Here is an 11,421-nt window from a genome sequence, read left to right on the forward strand (position 1 = left end):
TTTGTTTGTTGTCCTCATCCTGGGTTTGAGTGGAGAATTTTAATGGTCCTGGAAAATGTGATTTAAAAATAGGAACAGTTGGTATTACTGTTGTGTCGATGAATCATGTATTACGTTATTCATCTGTATAACCCATCAAATATCATTTGATTGTGGCATCTGCTGTTTGTTTATTTACAGTCCTCCACTACATACAACCTTTTGCTTTGGACCATATTTCATGCACAGCATCTTGGACTGTTACAGTCAGCGACATGAGTGAGGCTGTTCCACTGTAACTCAGCTGCCACCGTCCAACTTGACGTCTGGAAAACTGGAGCGCACACACTGGACATTTTATGCAGAGAGCAGGGGGAGGGAGGAGTGAGACCCTGTGACCCGCAACAAAAACTGAGTCATGTAAAAGAGGTGGAAAGAATGGATTGAATAAGCTGAAGTAAAAACGTGTGTGTGTGTGTGTGTTTTACGTGACCTCTCTTGCAGAAGGTGCTTGATGATGTCACTGTTGATTTACATGCTTATGGTCATTTCTGTTATTGGACACAACAACTTAGTCCTAAACATCTCTACCCTCTCTCCTCGGCTGTGGCTCGGGGTAGAGCGGGTAGAGCAAACAGTCGTGATTTTGATGAGTGTTTAGCTCGCAGTGACAGAGCAACAAGCCGATTGGCAGATGCAGAGCAGGGTGAACGGGCTGGGGTGTAACGTTTGACCATGTCCTGGATGTAGACTGGACCCGATCCGTTCGCAGCACGGTACGCAAGTACTAATGTTTTGAAACGGATACGGGCAGCCACTGGTAACCAGTGAAGGGAGCGGAGGAGCAGAGTAGTGTGAGTGAATTTAGGTAGGTTAAAGACCAGTCGAGCTGCTGCATTCTGGATGAGCTGCAGAGGTCTGATGGCACTAGCAGGTAGACCTGCCAGGAGGGAGTTGCAGTAGTCTAGGCGTGAGATGACCAGGGCCTGGACCAGAACCTGCACCGCCTCCTGAGAGAAGGGGATGTATTCTCCTGATGTTGTGCAGCATGTATCTACAGGAACGTGTGGTTGCAGTAATGTTGGCAGTAAGGGAGAGTTGACTGTCGAGTGTCATACCCAGGTTTCTAGCAGTCTGGGTGGGGGCTAACACGGAGTCGTCAAAGGTAATAGTCAGGTCGTGGGTGGGAGAGTCTTTCCCTGGAAGGAAAAGTAGTTCAGTCTTGTCAAGGTTAATTTTCAGGTGGTGTGCGGACATCCAGTGAGAGATGTCAGTCAGACAGGCAGAGATTCGTGCTGCTACCTGTGTTTCAGATTGGGGAAAAGAGAGGATTAGTTAGGTGTCATCAGCATAGCTATGGTAGGAAAAGCCATGTCAGTGAATGACAGAGCCGAGAGAGTTGGTGTACAGAGAGAAGAGGAGGGGACCCAGGACGGAACCTTGAGGGACCCCAGTAGTGAGAGGAAAGGTTCAGACACAGATCCTCTCCAAGTTACTCAGTAAGAGAGTCGTTGAGGTAGGATGAGAGCAGGGAGAGAGCAGAGCCTGAGACACCCAGGTCCTGAAGGGAGGAAATAAGGATCTGGTGGTTCACTGTGTCAAATGCAGCAGAAAGATCTAGAAGAATAAGGACAGAGGAGAGGAGCTGCTCTAGCAGATGAGAAGCTGCTCTAGCAGCTGATGTGAATGATTTCCCCTTTTATTTTACTTATATATATATATATATATATATATATATGTATAGATATAAAAGTATATATATATATAGTATCATCTAGTAGATGGCATGTAACAAAATAAGTTTCAGAGGATTTGTTTGGCGGAGAGTAGGAAAGATAAAAAAAGGTCTTCCAATCCAGAGGTGGGGGAAAAATAAACAATAAGGTAATTTATACATGATAGGGACTGATGGCTCAGAAGGTTGAGCAGGTTGTAAAGTTACAAAGTCCTTTCTGTAAAAATATAAGTCACAAATATAACCAGAAGGTCACTGGTTTGATCCCTTGCTCCTCCAGTCCGAATACTGAAGTGTCCTTGGGTAAAATGGCCCTGATGGCTGAGTCAACAGTTAATGAGTGGTGTGTGACATAGAAAGTGCTGCTTAAAGAAGTGCTGTATGAATTGCAGGGAAGTCTTTGTGGAGCTGCATCAGGTCCCTGGTTATAGCAGCTGCAAGTTGCCTGCAGGGATGAGTCCCAGATTGTTGCCAGTGGCGTGGACGACCAAAATGTCAGTGGGACTCTGCGAGGAAAACTCACTGTAGAAGGGGGACGGACACCACTCCAGCGCATGCTTCCTTTGCCAAACCATTTAACTTTGGCATTTAGTCCAAAATTGTTGCCAGAGCTCTCACAGGCAGCATTCTGAATATCACCTGATCCGATGATCCTGATGGTTTTTGTCTTCTTTAGTGTCTGTGGCCTCCTTTTCAAGGACAGGTAACGTCTGTGAATAGAAGACAAGAAAATGTTGTCAACTAAATTACAATCCATTGTTATTTTCTTAAAGAAATAAATAATTGCTGTATTTCATAAATCGCTAAAGCACATCTCACTCTCATGAGACAGAAGTGAAATGATACATTTAACTGACACACTGTCATTAAGTAGGTTGTCATTGTGATGAAGTCAGCAGGTTACAATGTAGCTTTATTTGGACCCTTGATGAACAAAGATAGATTATTGTAACCCAGTAGCAATAAAGGGTTCAAATATACATCAAGGATTATTCTTATTTCATTTAAGCAGTGAGAGGTCAGCTGATCAAGTCCCGCCTCCAGGTCAACATGATTGACGGATTACACAGCGCACCTGCATGATCGGTGGTGTGTGAGAGAGCAGAGAAGTGCTCATGTGGGAGAATCACAATAGAGGAATTAAAACAAACCATTGGAAGTTTAATAGAGATAGTAAACCTTTTATATATTATATATTTATCAGCTAACTGAGAAATCGAAGGTACCTGGGACAAAAGGACCAGAGCCCAGAAGCTCCCGGTTCTTTTCATTGATCTCGATTGAATAATAGTCTGAAGCTAATGTGGCAAGTTGTGTACACATGCTACGTGTCAGCATGTGTATTGCCTATTGAAGAGGTGCTACGGAGAGGTGTATAGTGGTTTAATCCAGAAAGTGAACTAAAGCAGTAAGCTCTTGGTTCGTAACAAATATGCAATTGAAATAGAAAACACTTTTACAGAAATTTAACTTGATGCTATAGCAGCTCCTTTATTTTCTAGTTACATATTTTTCTTGTTATAAAGGCAGAGTCAATTGCTTAGTACTACAAGTGAACAAAATTGTTGTTCATTATTACTGTAGTGTTATTTTGAAGAGATAAATATTATACTCACATGTTATTGTAAATGTAGGTTTTCATAATCTTTCCTAATACTGGATTGACGTGATACAAAAAAGGGGTCGGGTCTTATGGACAGAGTGAGAACAGCTTTTGGAGACTGCTACATACACTGTGAATTATCCCCTGCCAATTTCAGTTATTAAAGTTACATTTTGCCATTTAACTTGTTGTGTATCTTGTGTACTTTCATTTATGGTTATTACAGTCTATATTCCTCAGTTCCTCATCGAAACTAGAGTAGATCGTAGACCCACTTAACCACAAGTGGGTTACATTATATTAAATTATTCTTTTTTTTCAATTTTTTCTTTTTATTATTTGCATTGATTATTTTCAGTATTTAACAGGACAACAGACAGAGCAATTTTTTTCTCTGTAGTTAACAAAGATGAGTGCACCGAAAGTCAATGAAAGCCTTCTCCTTACAGTAACACTTTATTAGCATAAGCATTTATTAACAGAATATCAAAACTCAAATATTTTTGATTGTTTATAATGAACTAAGCTATTTAAGACATTGACAATTGATTAATTATTACATGCTATAACATAGCTGTCACCATATTAAGTGATATATGATTACACATGAGCGAATCCCTTCAGTGTTACAAAATAAATAATATATTTCTCACACACGCACACACACAGTTTTGAAAGCATACTGTATAATTGATCAATTCACGACCACCATTAAAACTCAAAAGTTGAACTGGTTTCTATTTCACATTGTCAAAGAAAATCCTGGATCCGTCCCCTAATCTGGAGTGTGTAACCACTGGGTAGTGGTGATTGATCTCATGGTGGCCACAAAGAGACGATGCAAGTTCAATAACCTCTCTCCCCTTGCATGCTCTCTCTCTCTCTCTCTCTCTCTCTCTCTCTCTCTCTCTCTCTCTCACACACACACAGAGCAAGAAGGTTCTAGGTTTAAATCCTGGTTTGGCTTGGGTCTTTCTCTGTGGAGTTTTCAAGGTCCCCCCATGTCTGTGTGGATGTTCTTCTGGCACTCCGGGTCAAAGTCATCAATCAAACAACCTGTCAATCACTTTTTGGACATAAAGTCTATTCTAATCTCATTTTAATGTCAGGTGTACCCACCTCTAACCAGATCAGTTGAATTGGCTCCAGCTCCTGACACATATAAATAATTGTCGGATTAAAAAATGTGTCTGTGATTGAACTTTGGATCTATAGGACTCAACCGGAATTAGTAGCAGTAAGACATTGTTGATACTGTGTCCTATCTGCTTGTTAGTCAGTATGAATCGAATATATTCAACTTTCATCTTGATAATTTAGAATATCTGAGACAAAACTTGATACCTCTGATGCCATTCTGTGACTCATTTTAAACGTTTCATTTAAAATGGTTTAAATGAAAATAATCTTCCACCAGACCAAGACACATCTGCTGGTTAAAGAACTCCTTTGTTTGTTCTGTCTCCACTTACTTCAACTTGTCTATAAAAGTATCATCCTCTTTTCTCCTGGCCTGCACGAGTATCAAATGAAGAGCAGGACTTAAGAAATCTTTGGTTAAGTGCTTTAAACAAGATACTTTGGCCAATATGTCTTTGATTTGAATGAATGGTTGTGTTTGCAGTCACAGAGTCGTGTTAGTCGGCCAGTGCTCTGAATGTCTGTAGTTGTGTGTCTGCTAATAAAGTTGACATTGAATTATTACAGTAATAAAATGTAAGTGGAGTGATGCAGATGTCAGATGCTGCTTGAATTAGTTTTTTTTTGTTTTTTAGTGACGAGGTGCTAAGTTGGTAACGTTGATGAATTTCTGTTCTGTCCTCTTTCTTTCCCTCTTCTTTTTTCCATAACCTTTTCTAGCTCACAGACCTCACAACACTGCAGGGTTTGTCAGCTTCGCAGACTGAAACCATTCAACCCTCTTTAAGATTTGAGTGAGGTTCACATTTTTATTTATTGTTAAAGAAGCATGACAGTTTTAAGCATTTTAGTTATTATTAATACAGTACTGTCTGTATTCTTTCTGCAGACAGCAGAAGTATTTCTAATTCACATAACTCAAATACTGCGAGTCCTGTGACCGATCATGTACACATTTTGGTTCATTGAAACTTTGTACAAATAAAGACACTAAATCCTTGAACCATGTAGAACTTTCTCATGCTTTAAAAGGACATTGTAAAATAACCTAATTCTCTTGCTTTCTGAGACTTATATTGCAGGATTAATGTTAAACTCTCTGTGTCATTAAATGCAGAGTTAGAGCCAGGAGCTGATTGGATCTCTGTTGTTTCCACCACCAGAACAACATACTATTCAAACATACCACTCTAAACGCAGAAAACCTGACATCACTGTAAATTGAACCATAAGTTACCACATCCTGCAACATACACATCTGATAACATACACAAAAAAACTGAACTGAAAGATGGGTTTTAGGGATTAAGCTTCCACAGAGTCAGACAGTGGGTGTCAGCAGGGAGGTTGTTCCAGAGGACGAGGGCAGGAAAGGAAAAGGCAAAGGCCCTGCAGCCTGCTGACATCTTTTTAACAGACATACAGGAGCCCTGTATTCTGATGGAGCAAGGGAATTGAAGCTAAATTTGGTACTATTTCCCTTTTCTGGAATTAGTTACAATTCTAGCATTCTAAAGCATTTAGAAACTTTAAATATGTGGCCTGTAACAAAGTCCCACTATCTGCTATAGACAGAAAACATTGACTTTTATGCTTAATGTTTGAAAAAAGGCCTTCTTAGTGTTGTTATGTGCTGATCAAAAATGCATACAGGATCAAATGTAATATCCAGGCTGCTTTCACACATGCACTGAACTCTCCAGGATTTTCTCCAGAGGGGCTGTATGTGTGACCGTAAATATCTGAGTGAGAGCCTCTGCAGACTTCGCTCACTAGTATAAAGGTTTCTAACAGGCTACAGACACAGAAATGAACAAACAAAGACGACTAATATCTCCAGATGAAAAGGTCGAGCCATACATGTAGAAGACACCGATGAAGATGTTAGGAAGTGTTTGATGATGAGATGATCAAAAATATGAGGGTTGTTGTTACTTGATCAAAGTGGTGTCAGTGTCCGGCCAGTGTCCAGCATCTCAGTTTCCCAATCAGTCCAGAAAGATACCTGGGGGGGGAGGAACAGAAAACTGGAGGTGCCCAGTAGCACACGCAGTGACACAGGCTCACCAACACTGAACAGTTGAAGACTGAAAAAACCTCTGCAACAGCATGAATCCATGGAGCCATGCTGCCTTGTGTCAACGGTCCAGACTGATGGAGGTGCTGGTGTGATGTGGCTTGAGCCTTACTGACCATGTTCATTCCTTTATGGCCACAGTTTTCTATCCTCCAAAAGAGTTCGGTAAACTTCAGTGACCTCCCCTTTGAATTAAAACAAGTTTTTATTCTGTATTTGAGCCCTGTCATTTTATTTGTCTGATGCCTTAGCAACTTTAAAGAATATTTGTGTCATACATTGTTCATTAATAAACTTCGGCAGACTGATTGAATGGTAAATGGTCTGTATTTATATAGTGTTTTTGATTAGGTTATTGTTCTCAATTTTCTGTACAAAATCAGCAGGTTACAGGAGAGAATCTTTGATGGGGATTTGATTTGTGTTAGGAATAAATTAGATCTACTTGAAGTAGGCGTCTGGTAGTTGAGGCCCATACCACATAACTACAAGGTCTATGGTTCAATACTCTGCCTGTGGACCCTTCTCTCTGCTCTTGTTTCCTGTCTTTGTCCAGACAGATCAGATTTCAAGACTTCAGTCTGGACTGCTCAGCAGAGCCATTAAAAAAGCAAAGATTTCATTTAAAACTGCAGATTTGCTCATGGTCTGCACCTGACTACAAGCACACTCTCATGAACCTGCTTCCTGTATATTGATCCAACGAAGAGTTACAGGAATAACAGTAGGAGAGCGACGGAGTGACATAATGGAGGATGTGAGTCACTTTAAAACCCTCAGCCCTGTGACTCTGCGGTTAGAGTACAAATAGTAAGGATTTCTGCTCAGTAAGCACTTGGGAACGGTCTGCTGGTGTGATTGGACGTACTGGAAAGGTGATTTTCACTAATTGTGGTCTCGGTCATTTCCCCAAAGAGTGTAAGAGTTTTTGGGAAGCAAACTGCAGGAGTCTGTCACAACTGCAATATTTGGAGATTCGTGCAAGAACTCCTTTTCAACTCTCCAGAATTAGCTAAATCTGTCGTTCTATTTCTCATTGCAGATAAGATTCTGGCTGCGGACAGACTTGGCAAACAAAGGGATTTTCCATATTGTGTGACTGGGGCTTAATAAACATCTTCTAACCTTCAAATATTTAAATTACTTTCAGTCCAATTCATCACAGTTTCTCTTTTAGCAGAACAAACGTGTTATATTTGTGTTGTCTCCGTCATTTTGTGTCAACCACAACAATATTTTTGTCTGTCAATACTTCTTTCTGTCTGTCTGAGAAACGCAGAGTAACAAACCAGATGTTCTTATGTCTGTGGGACACATTAGCTCACTCTCCTGTCTCCCTCTCTTTTTCCTCTCCATTATTTTCCCACCGCTTTCCTCCTCTCTTCACCTCTTCTCACCATTCATGTCTCCTCTGCTTTCTAGTATTTCCTGTCTAGTGTCACTGAAGGTTTGGTTGGAAGCTAAAGCTGAGTCCCTGTATGTTGTAAATTTAACCACAATATTCAAACCACCGTGATCTCCTGATCTCCTCATTTACTCCTCACATTTTCATCTTTCACGACCAACAAAAGACATGTTAGATGTTTTTACTGTTCGGAGTTGGAGTCTGAGTTTGTCTCACTCTCTGGTAAGATAGACAACACTTAACACCAGTTCTTGTTAAAGGGATAGTTCACCCAAAAAAGAAAATTCACTCATTATCCACACACCACTTTGCTGATGGAGGGGTGGGTGAAGTGTTTGAGTCCACAAAACACTTTAGGAGTTTCTGGGGTAAACAGCGTTGCAGCTGAATCCAATACAATTGAAGTAAATGGCGACCAATTCTTCAAACGTAAAAAACAACAGAAAAAACATAAAATGCCTCTATACTGCTCCTGTGGTGTCATCCTAGTGTCTGTAAGCCCCGACAGACAGTGCTGAGCTGGGCCTGACTACTTGGTGAGCAAACTGCAGTAGAAGCACAGAAGTGATAGAAATAGAAGCAAAGTTAGCAGTGTTAACAGTGTTGCCATTGTTAGAGACAGGTCTTGGCAAGTAAAACAATAAAGTCTGATACTGAACCTGCAACATTTCTGAAAATAAATAGCTATTAATGCAATTGCATTTGTTAGGAAGCAATAGCAAAACGTATTGACAATAACCTGAACTCTTCTACGTCTTTAATACCAGTGGAATATTTAACTCTTGTGGAACATCTGTTATAGACTCTTTAATCATCAGTTATGTAAATTTACATCTGTGTTCTATTATAATGATACAATCTGAAAATCAAATTGGGAGGGGTCGACTGACACGTGTTTCCTCTCTTTTTTCACTCAGGTCAAGATTGGACAGTTCCACAGTTCCAAAGAAAGTCTACATTGCACATTCCAACGAAAAATCAATAGAGGAAAACCATCTATGCTTTTTATTCCATCATACCTCGACTATTATATCACCCTCGTCTGCCTCAGCCTCCTGCACCAGACCACTACTCTGAAAATCTGCAGCAAGATTCAAAATACATATCACACCCACATACCAGTGTCAGCCATAAACCAGAAATCAAGCTTAAAGTTGTAAAATACAACCTTTATTTGTTTTTACGTTAAAATTCAAAGTTGCATGATCCTGTTTTGTCATCTTCTCTGTGACCTTTAACCTTCACATGCCTCCTTGCCATTTTTTCTCCTTTTCTTGACTTTCCTCCCCTAAAAACATGACAACCATGAACAGAGCATATCATGACACAACTTTTTTTTTGTTAGGTATGTTTTTGTGGCCATAGTTATTATTATGGGAACCAGAGAGGGAGTCAATGTCAGGAGGAGGTTGTGGTGGATGGATGAGTCAACAAAACAGAACTGTAACGGAGGGCACCGCTGTTCACTTACCACTTGAAACCAAGTCATTGTTGTTTTTCTAAACATGACCTTTCCACAACCCTAACCACATGTTTAGTTTAGTAGCCATGACAACGAAGGCCCTCTAAACTTAACGCTTTATGCCCAAACGTAATAAATAGCCTTGTCTTAATCCTCTAATCATGATAATAAAAGTCTGGTTTGCCTGCTGCCCTATTTCAGGATGGTCATTTAGGTTGGAGGTCTTGTTGCCTTCTTTCCCTTGTATGAACCTTTCTTCTTTCTTTTTTTCTTTCTTTCATTCCCCTTTTCACTGTCTTCCACTTCCTTGGCTAGAGTTAAACATAAATGACCTGTGAGTGAGACTATTAATGAACCAAAGGCCCATGATCTCCATGATAAACACCCTCCTTAATCTTCTATTTCTTTCTTCCTTTTTCTTTCTTGGTACAGATTTGTAGTTCATTGGAAGTCAAGAATGCATATACAGATCAGATACCCCTGCTATCCGTGTGTGTGTGTGTGTGTGTGTGTGTGGTCCTCATGCTTTCAGACATTTAGATGAAGTGGTTTGAAAACTAACAGAGGACACACACATACATTCATACGACTCAGTGGGTCTTTTTGAGTATGGTTGACATGAATGGGCATCTTTCTGCTCTGCATCCTGCTTGGTGGTCACCCACCCCCCAACCCCTCAACCCCCAACCTCCAACCCACCAGACACCATGTGTCAGAAGCTGCAAGGATGACTGGACCCTTTCTTAACTCCATATTTGCTCACTAGCTTTGAAAACATGCAATTGTCCTCATTTTGATAATTAAAGTTGTTGTTTTGAGTTTATTAGAACTGATCCAATTTAAAGAGAACTGATCCAAACCACAGCTTGGAATGAAATACAAAGGTTGTTTGAGGTACAGTCATTTTTTGCACACCGGCCCATGGCTCTATCTGAATCTTTGCAAGGCCCTTAAACATGCAGAAGGTCTGGTGTGTGTCCTGAGTATTCAGTCAGAGCTGGGTCTTATTTTCCACCCTGGGATTATTCCAGTAGCTCTGCTGTTTCCAGGAAAACTAAATCAACCCCAGAAGTAATGTCCACAGCAAGCTGCACAAGACGGGCAGGGGAGTGGGACAGAAACACCATGAAAGGGAAAAAGAGATGGAAAAAGATTGGTTTTAACATTTTATTATAAATTAACGGACCAAAAAGTCTAACTTGTTGTACAGCAGTTGAAATCAACCTTGTCTGGGGAGCTGCATGTGGAGCATGTGTTAGCGTGAAATTAGTTTGGAAGGACTGAGCTTCAATCATGAAGCACTGACAGTAACGGGGTTAAGAGCTTCCATTCCCAGCTGTCCTAAAGCTCAGGATGGGAACATTATCTGACAGGATCGACGGTAAATAGGCAGACATTCATTATAAAAACATACAGTATAGACTCATTAATACACTGAACCTGAAGAGATTGTGTGTCTGTATCTTCTTTCATTACCAGAAGATTATATATACACAAGTATAATATTGTGAGTGCTGCTCTGGGGGCATCTTGAGAATAAGGTGATTATAAAATCAGCCTTACAACCATATTTCCCAAAGGCGTCGTAACTGGCAATGCTCTTAGAAGGGATCATTTATTAACAGGGACCTCAAACCCATTTGTAAGAGGATAAGATCCTCTTCAGATGCTCCAGAACCTGTAGGAGAAAACAAACCTTCATGATTTATTTACATTTTTGTTCATTTTTACATCTATATGCTATTGTTGCTTATGTTTCATGTACAATGAGCAATAGTGGTTAGATTAGAAAACAAAACTAGAACAAAAGCACTAAATAACTGAACAATTCCCTTAAATTATGCTGATGTCCTCCTCTACTTCTGTCTTGTTCATATTCACGAAGTTTACACGACTCACTGCTGCTTTATTTTAGTTTTCATTAAAGTTAGATAACATCTGGCTCAAACAGCAGCTAAATCAATCAGAATTTACTTTCCTAAACTTCTATACAGTAACATGAATTATAAAGGGCAACAAG

The sequence above is a fragment of the Hippoglossus hippoglossus genome, chromosome 17 (genome assembly GCF_009819705.1).
Source record: "Hippoglossus hippoglossus isolate fHipHip1 chromosome 17, fHipHip1.pri, whole genome shotgun sequence".
In the NCBI taxonomy this organism is placed as follows: domain Eukaryota; kingdom Metazoa; phylum Chordata; class Actinopteri; order Pleuronectiformes; family Pleuronectidae; genus Hippoglossus; species Hippoglossus hippoglossus.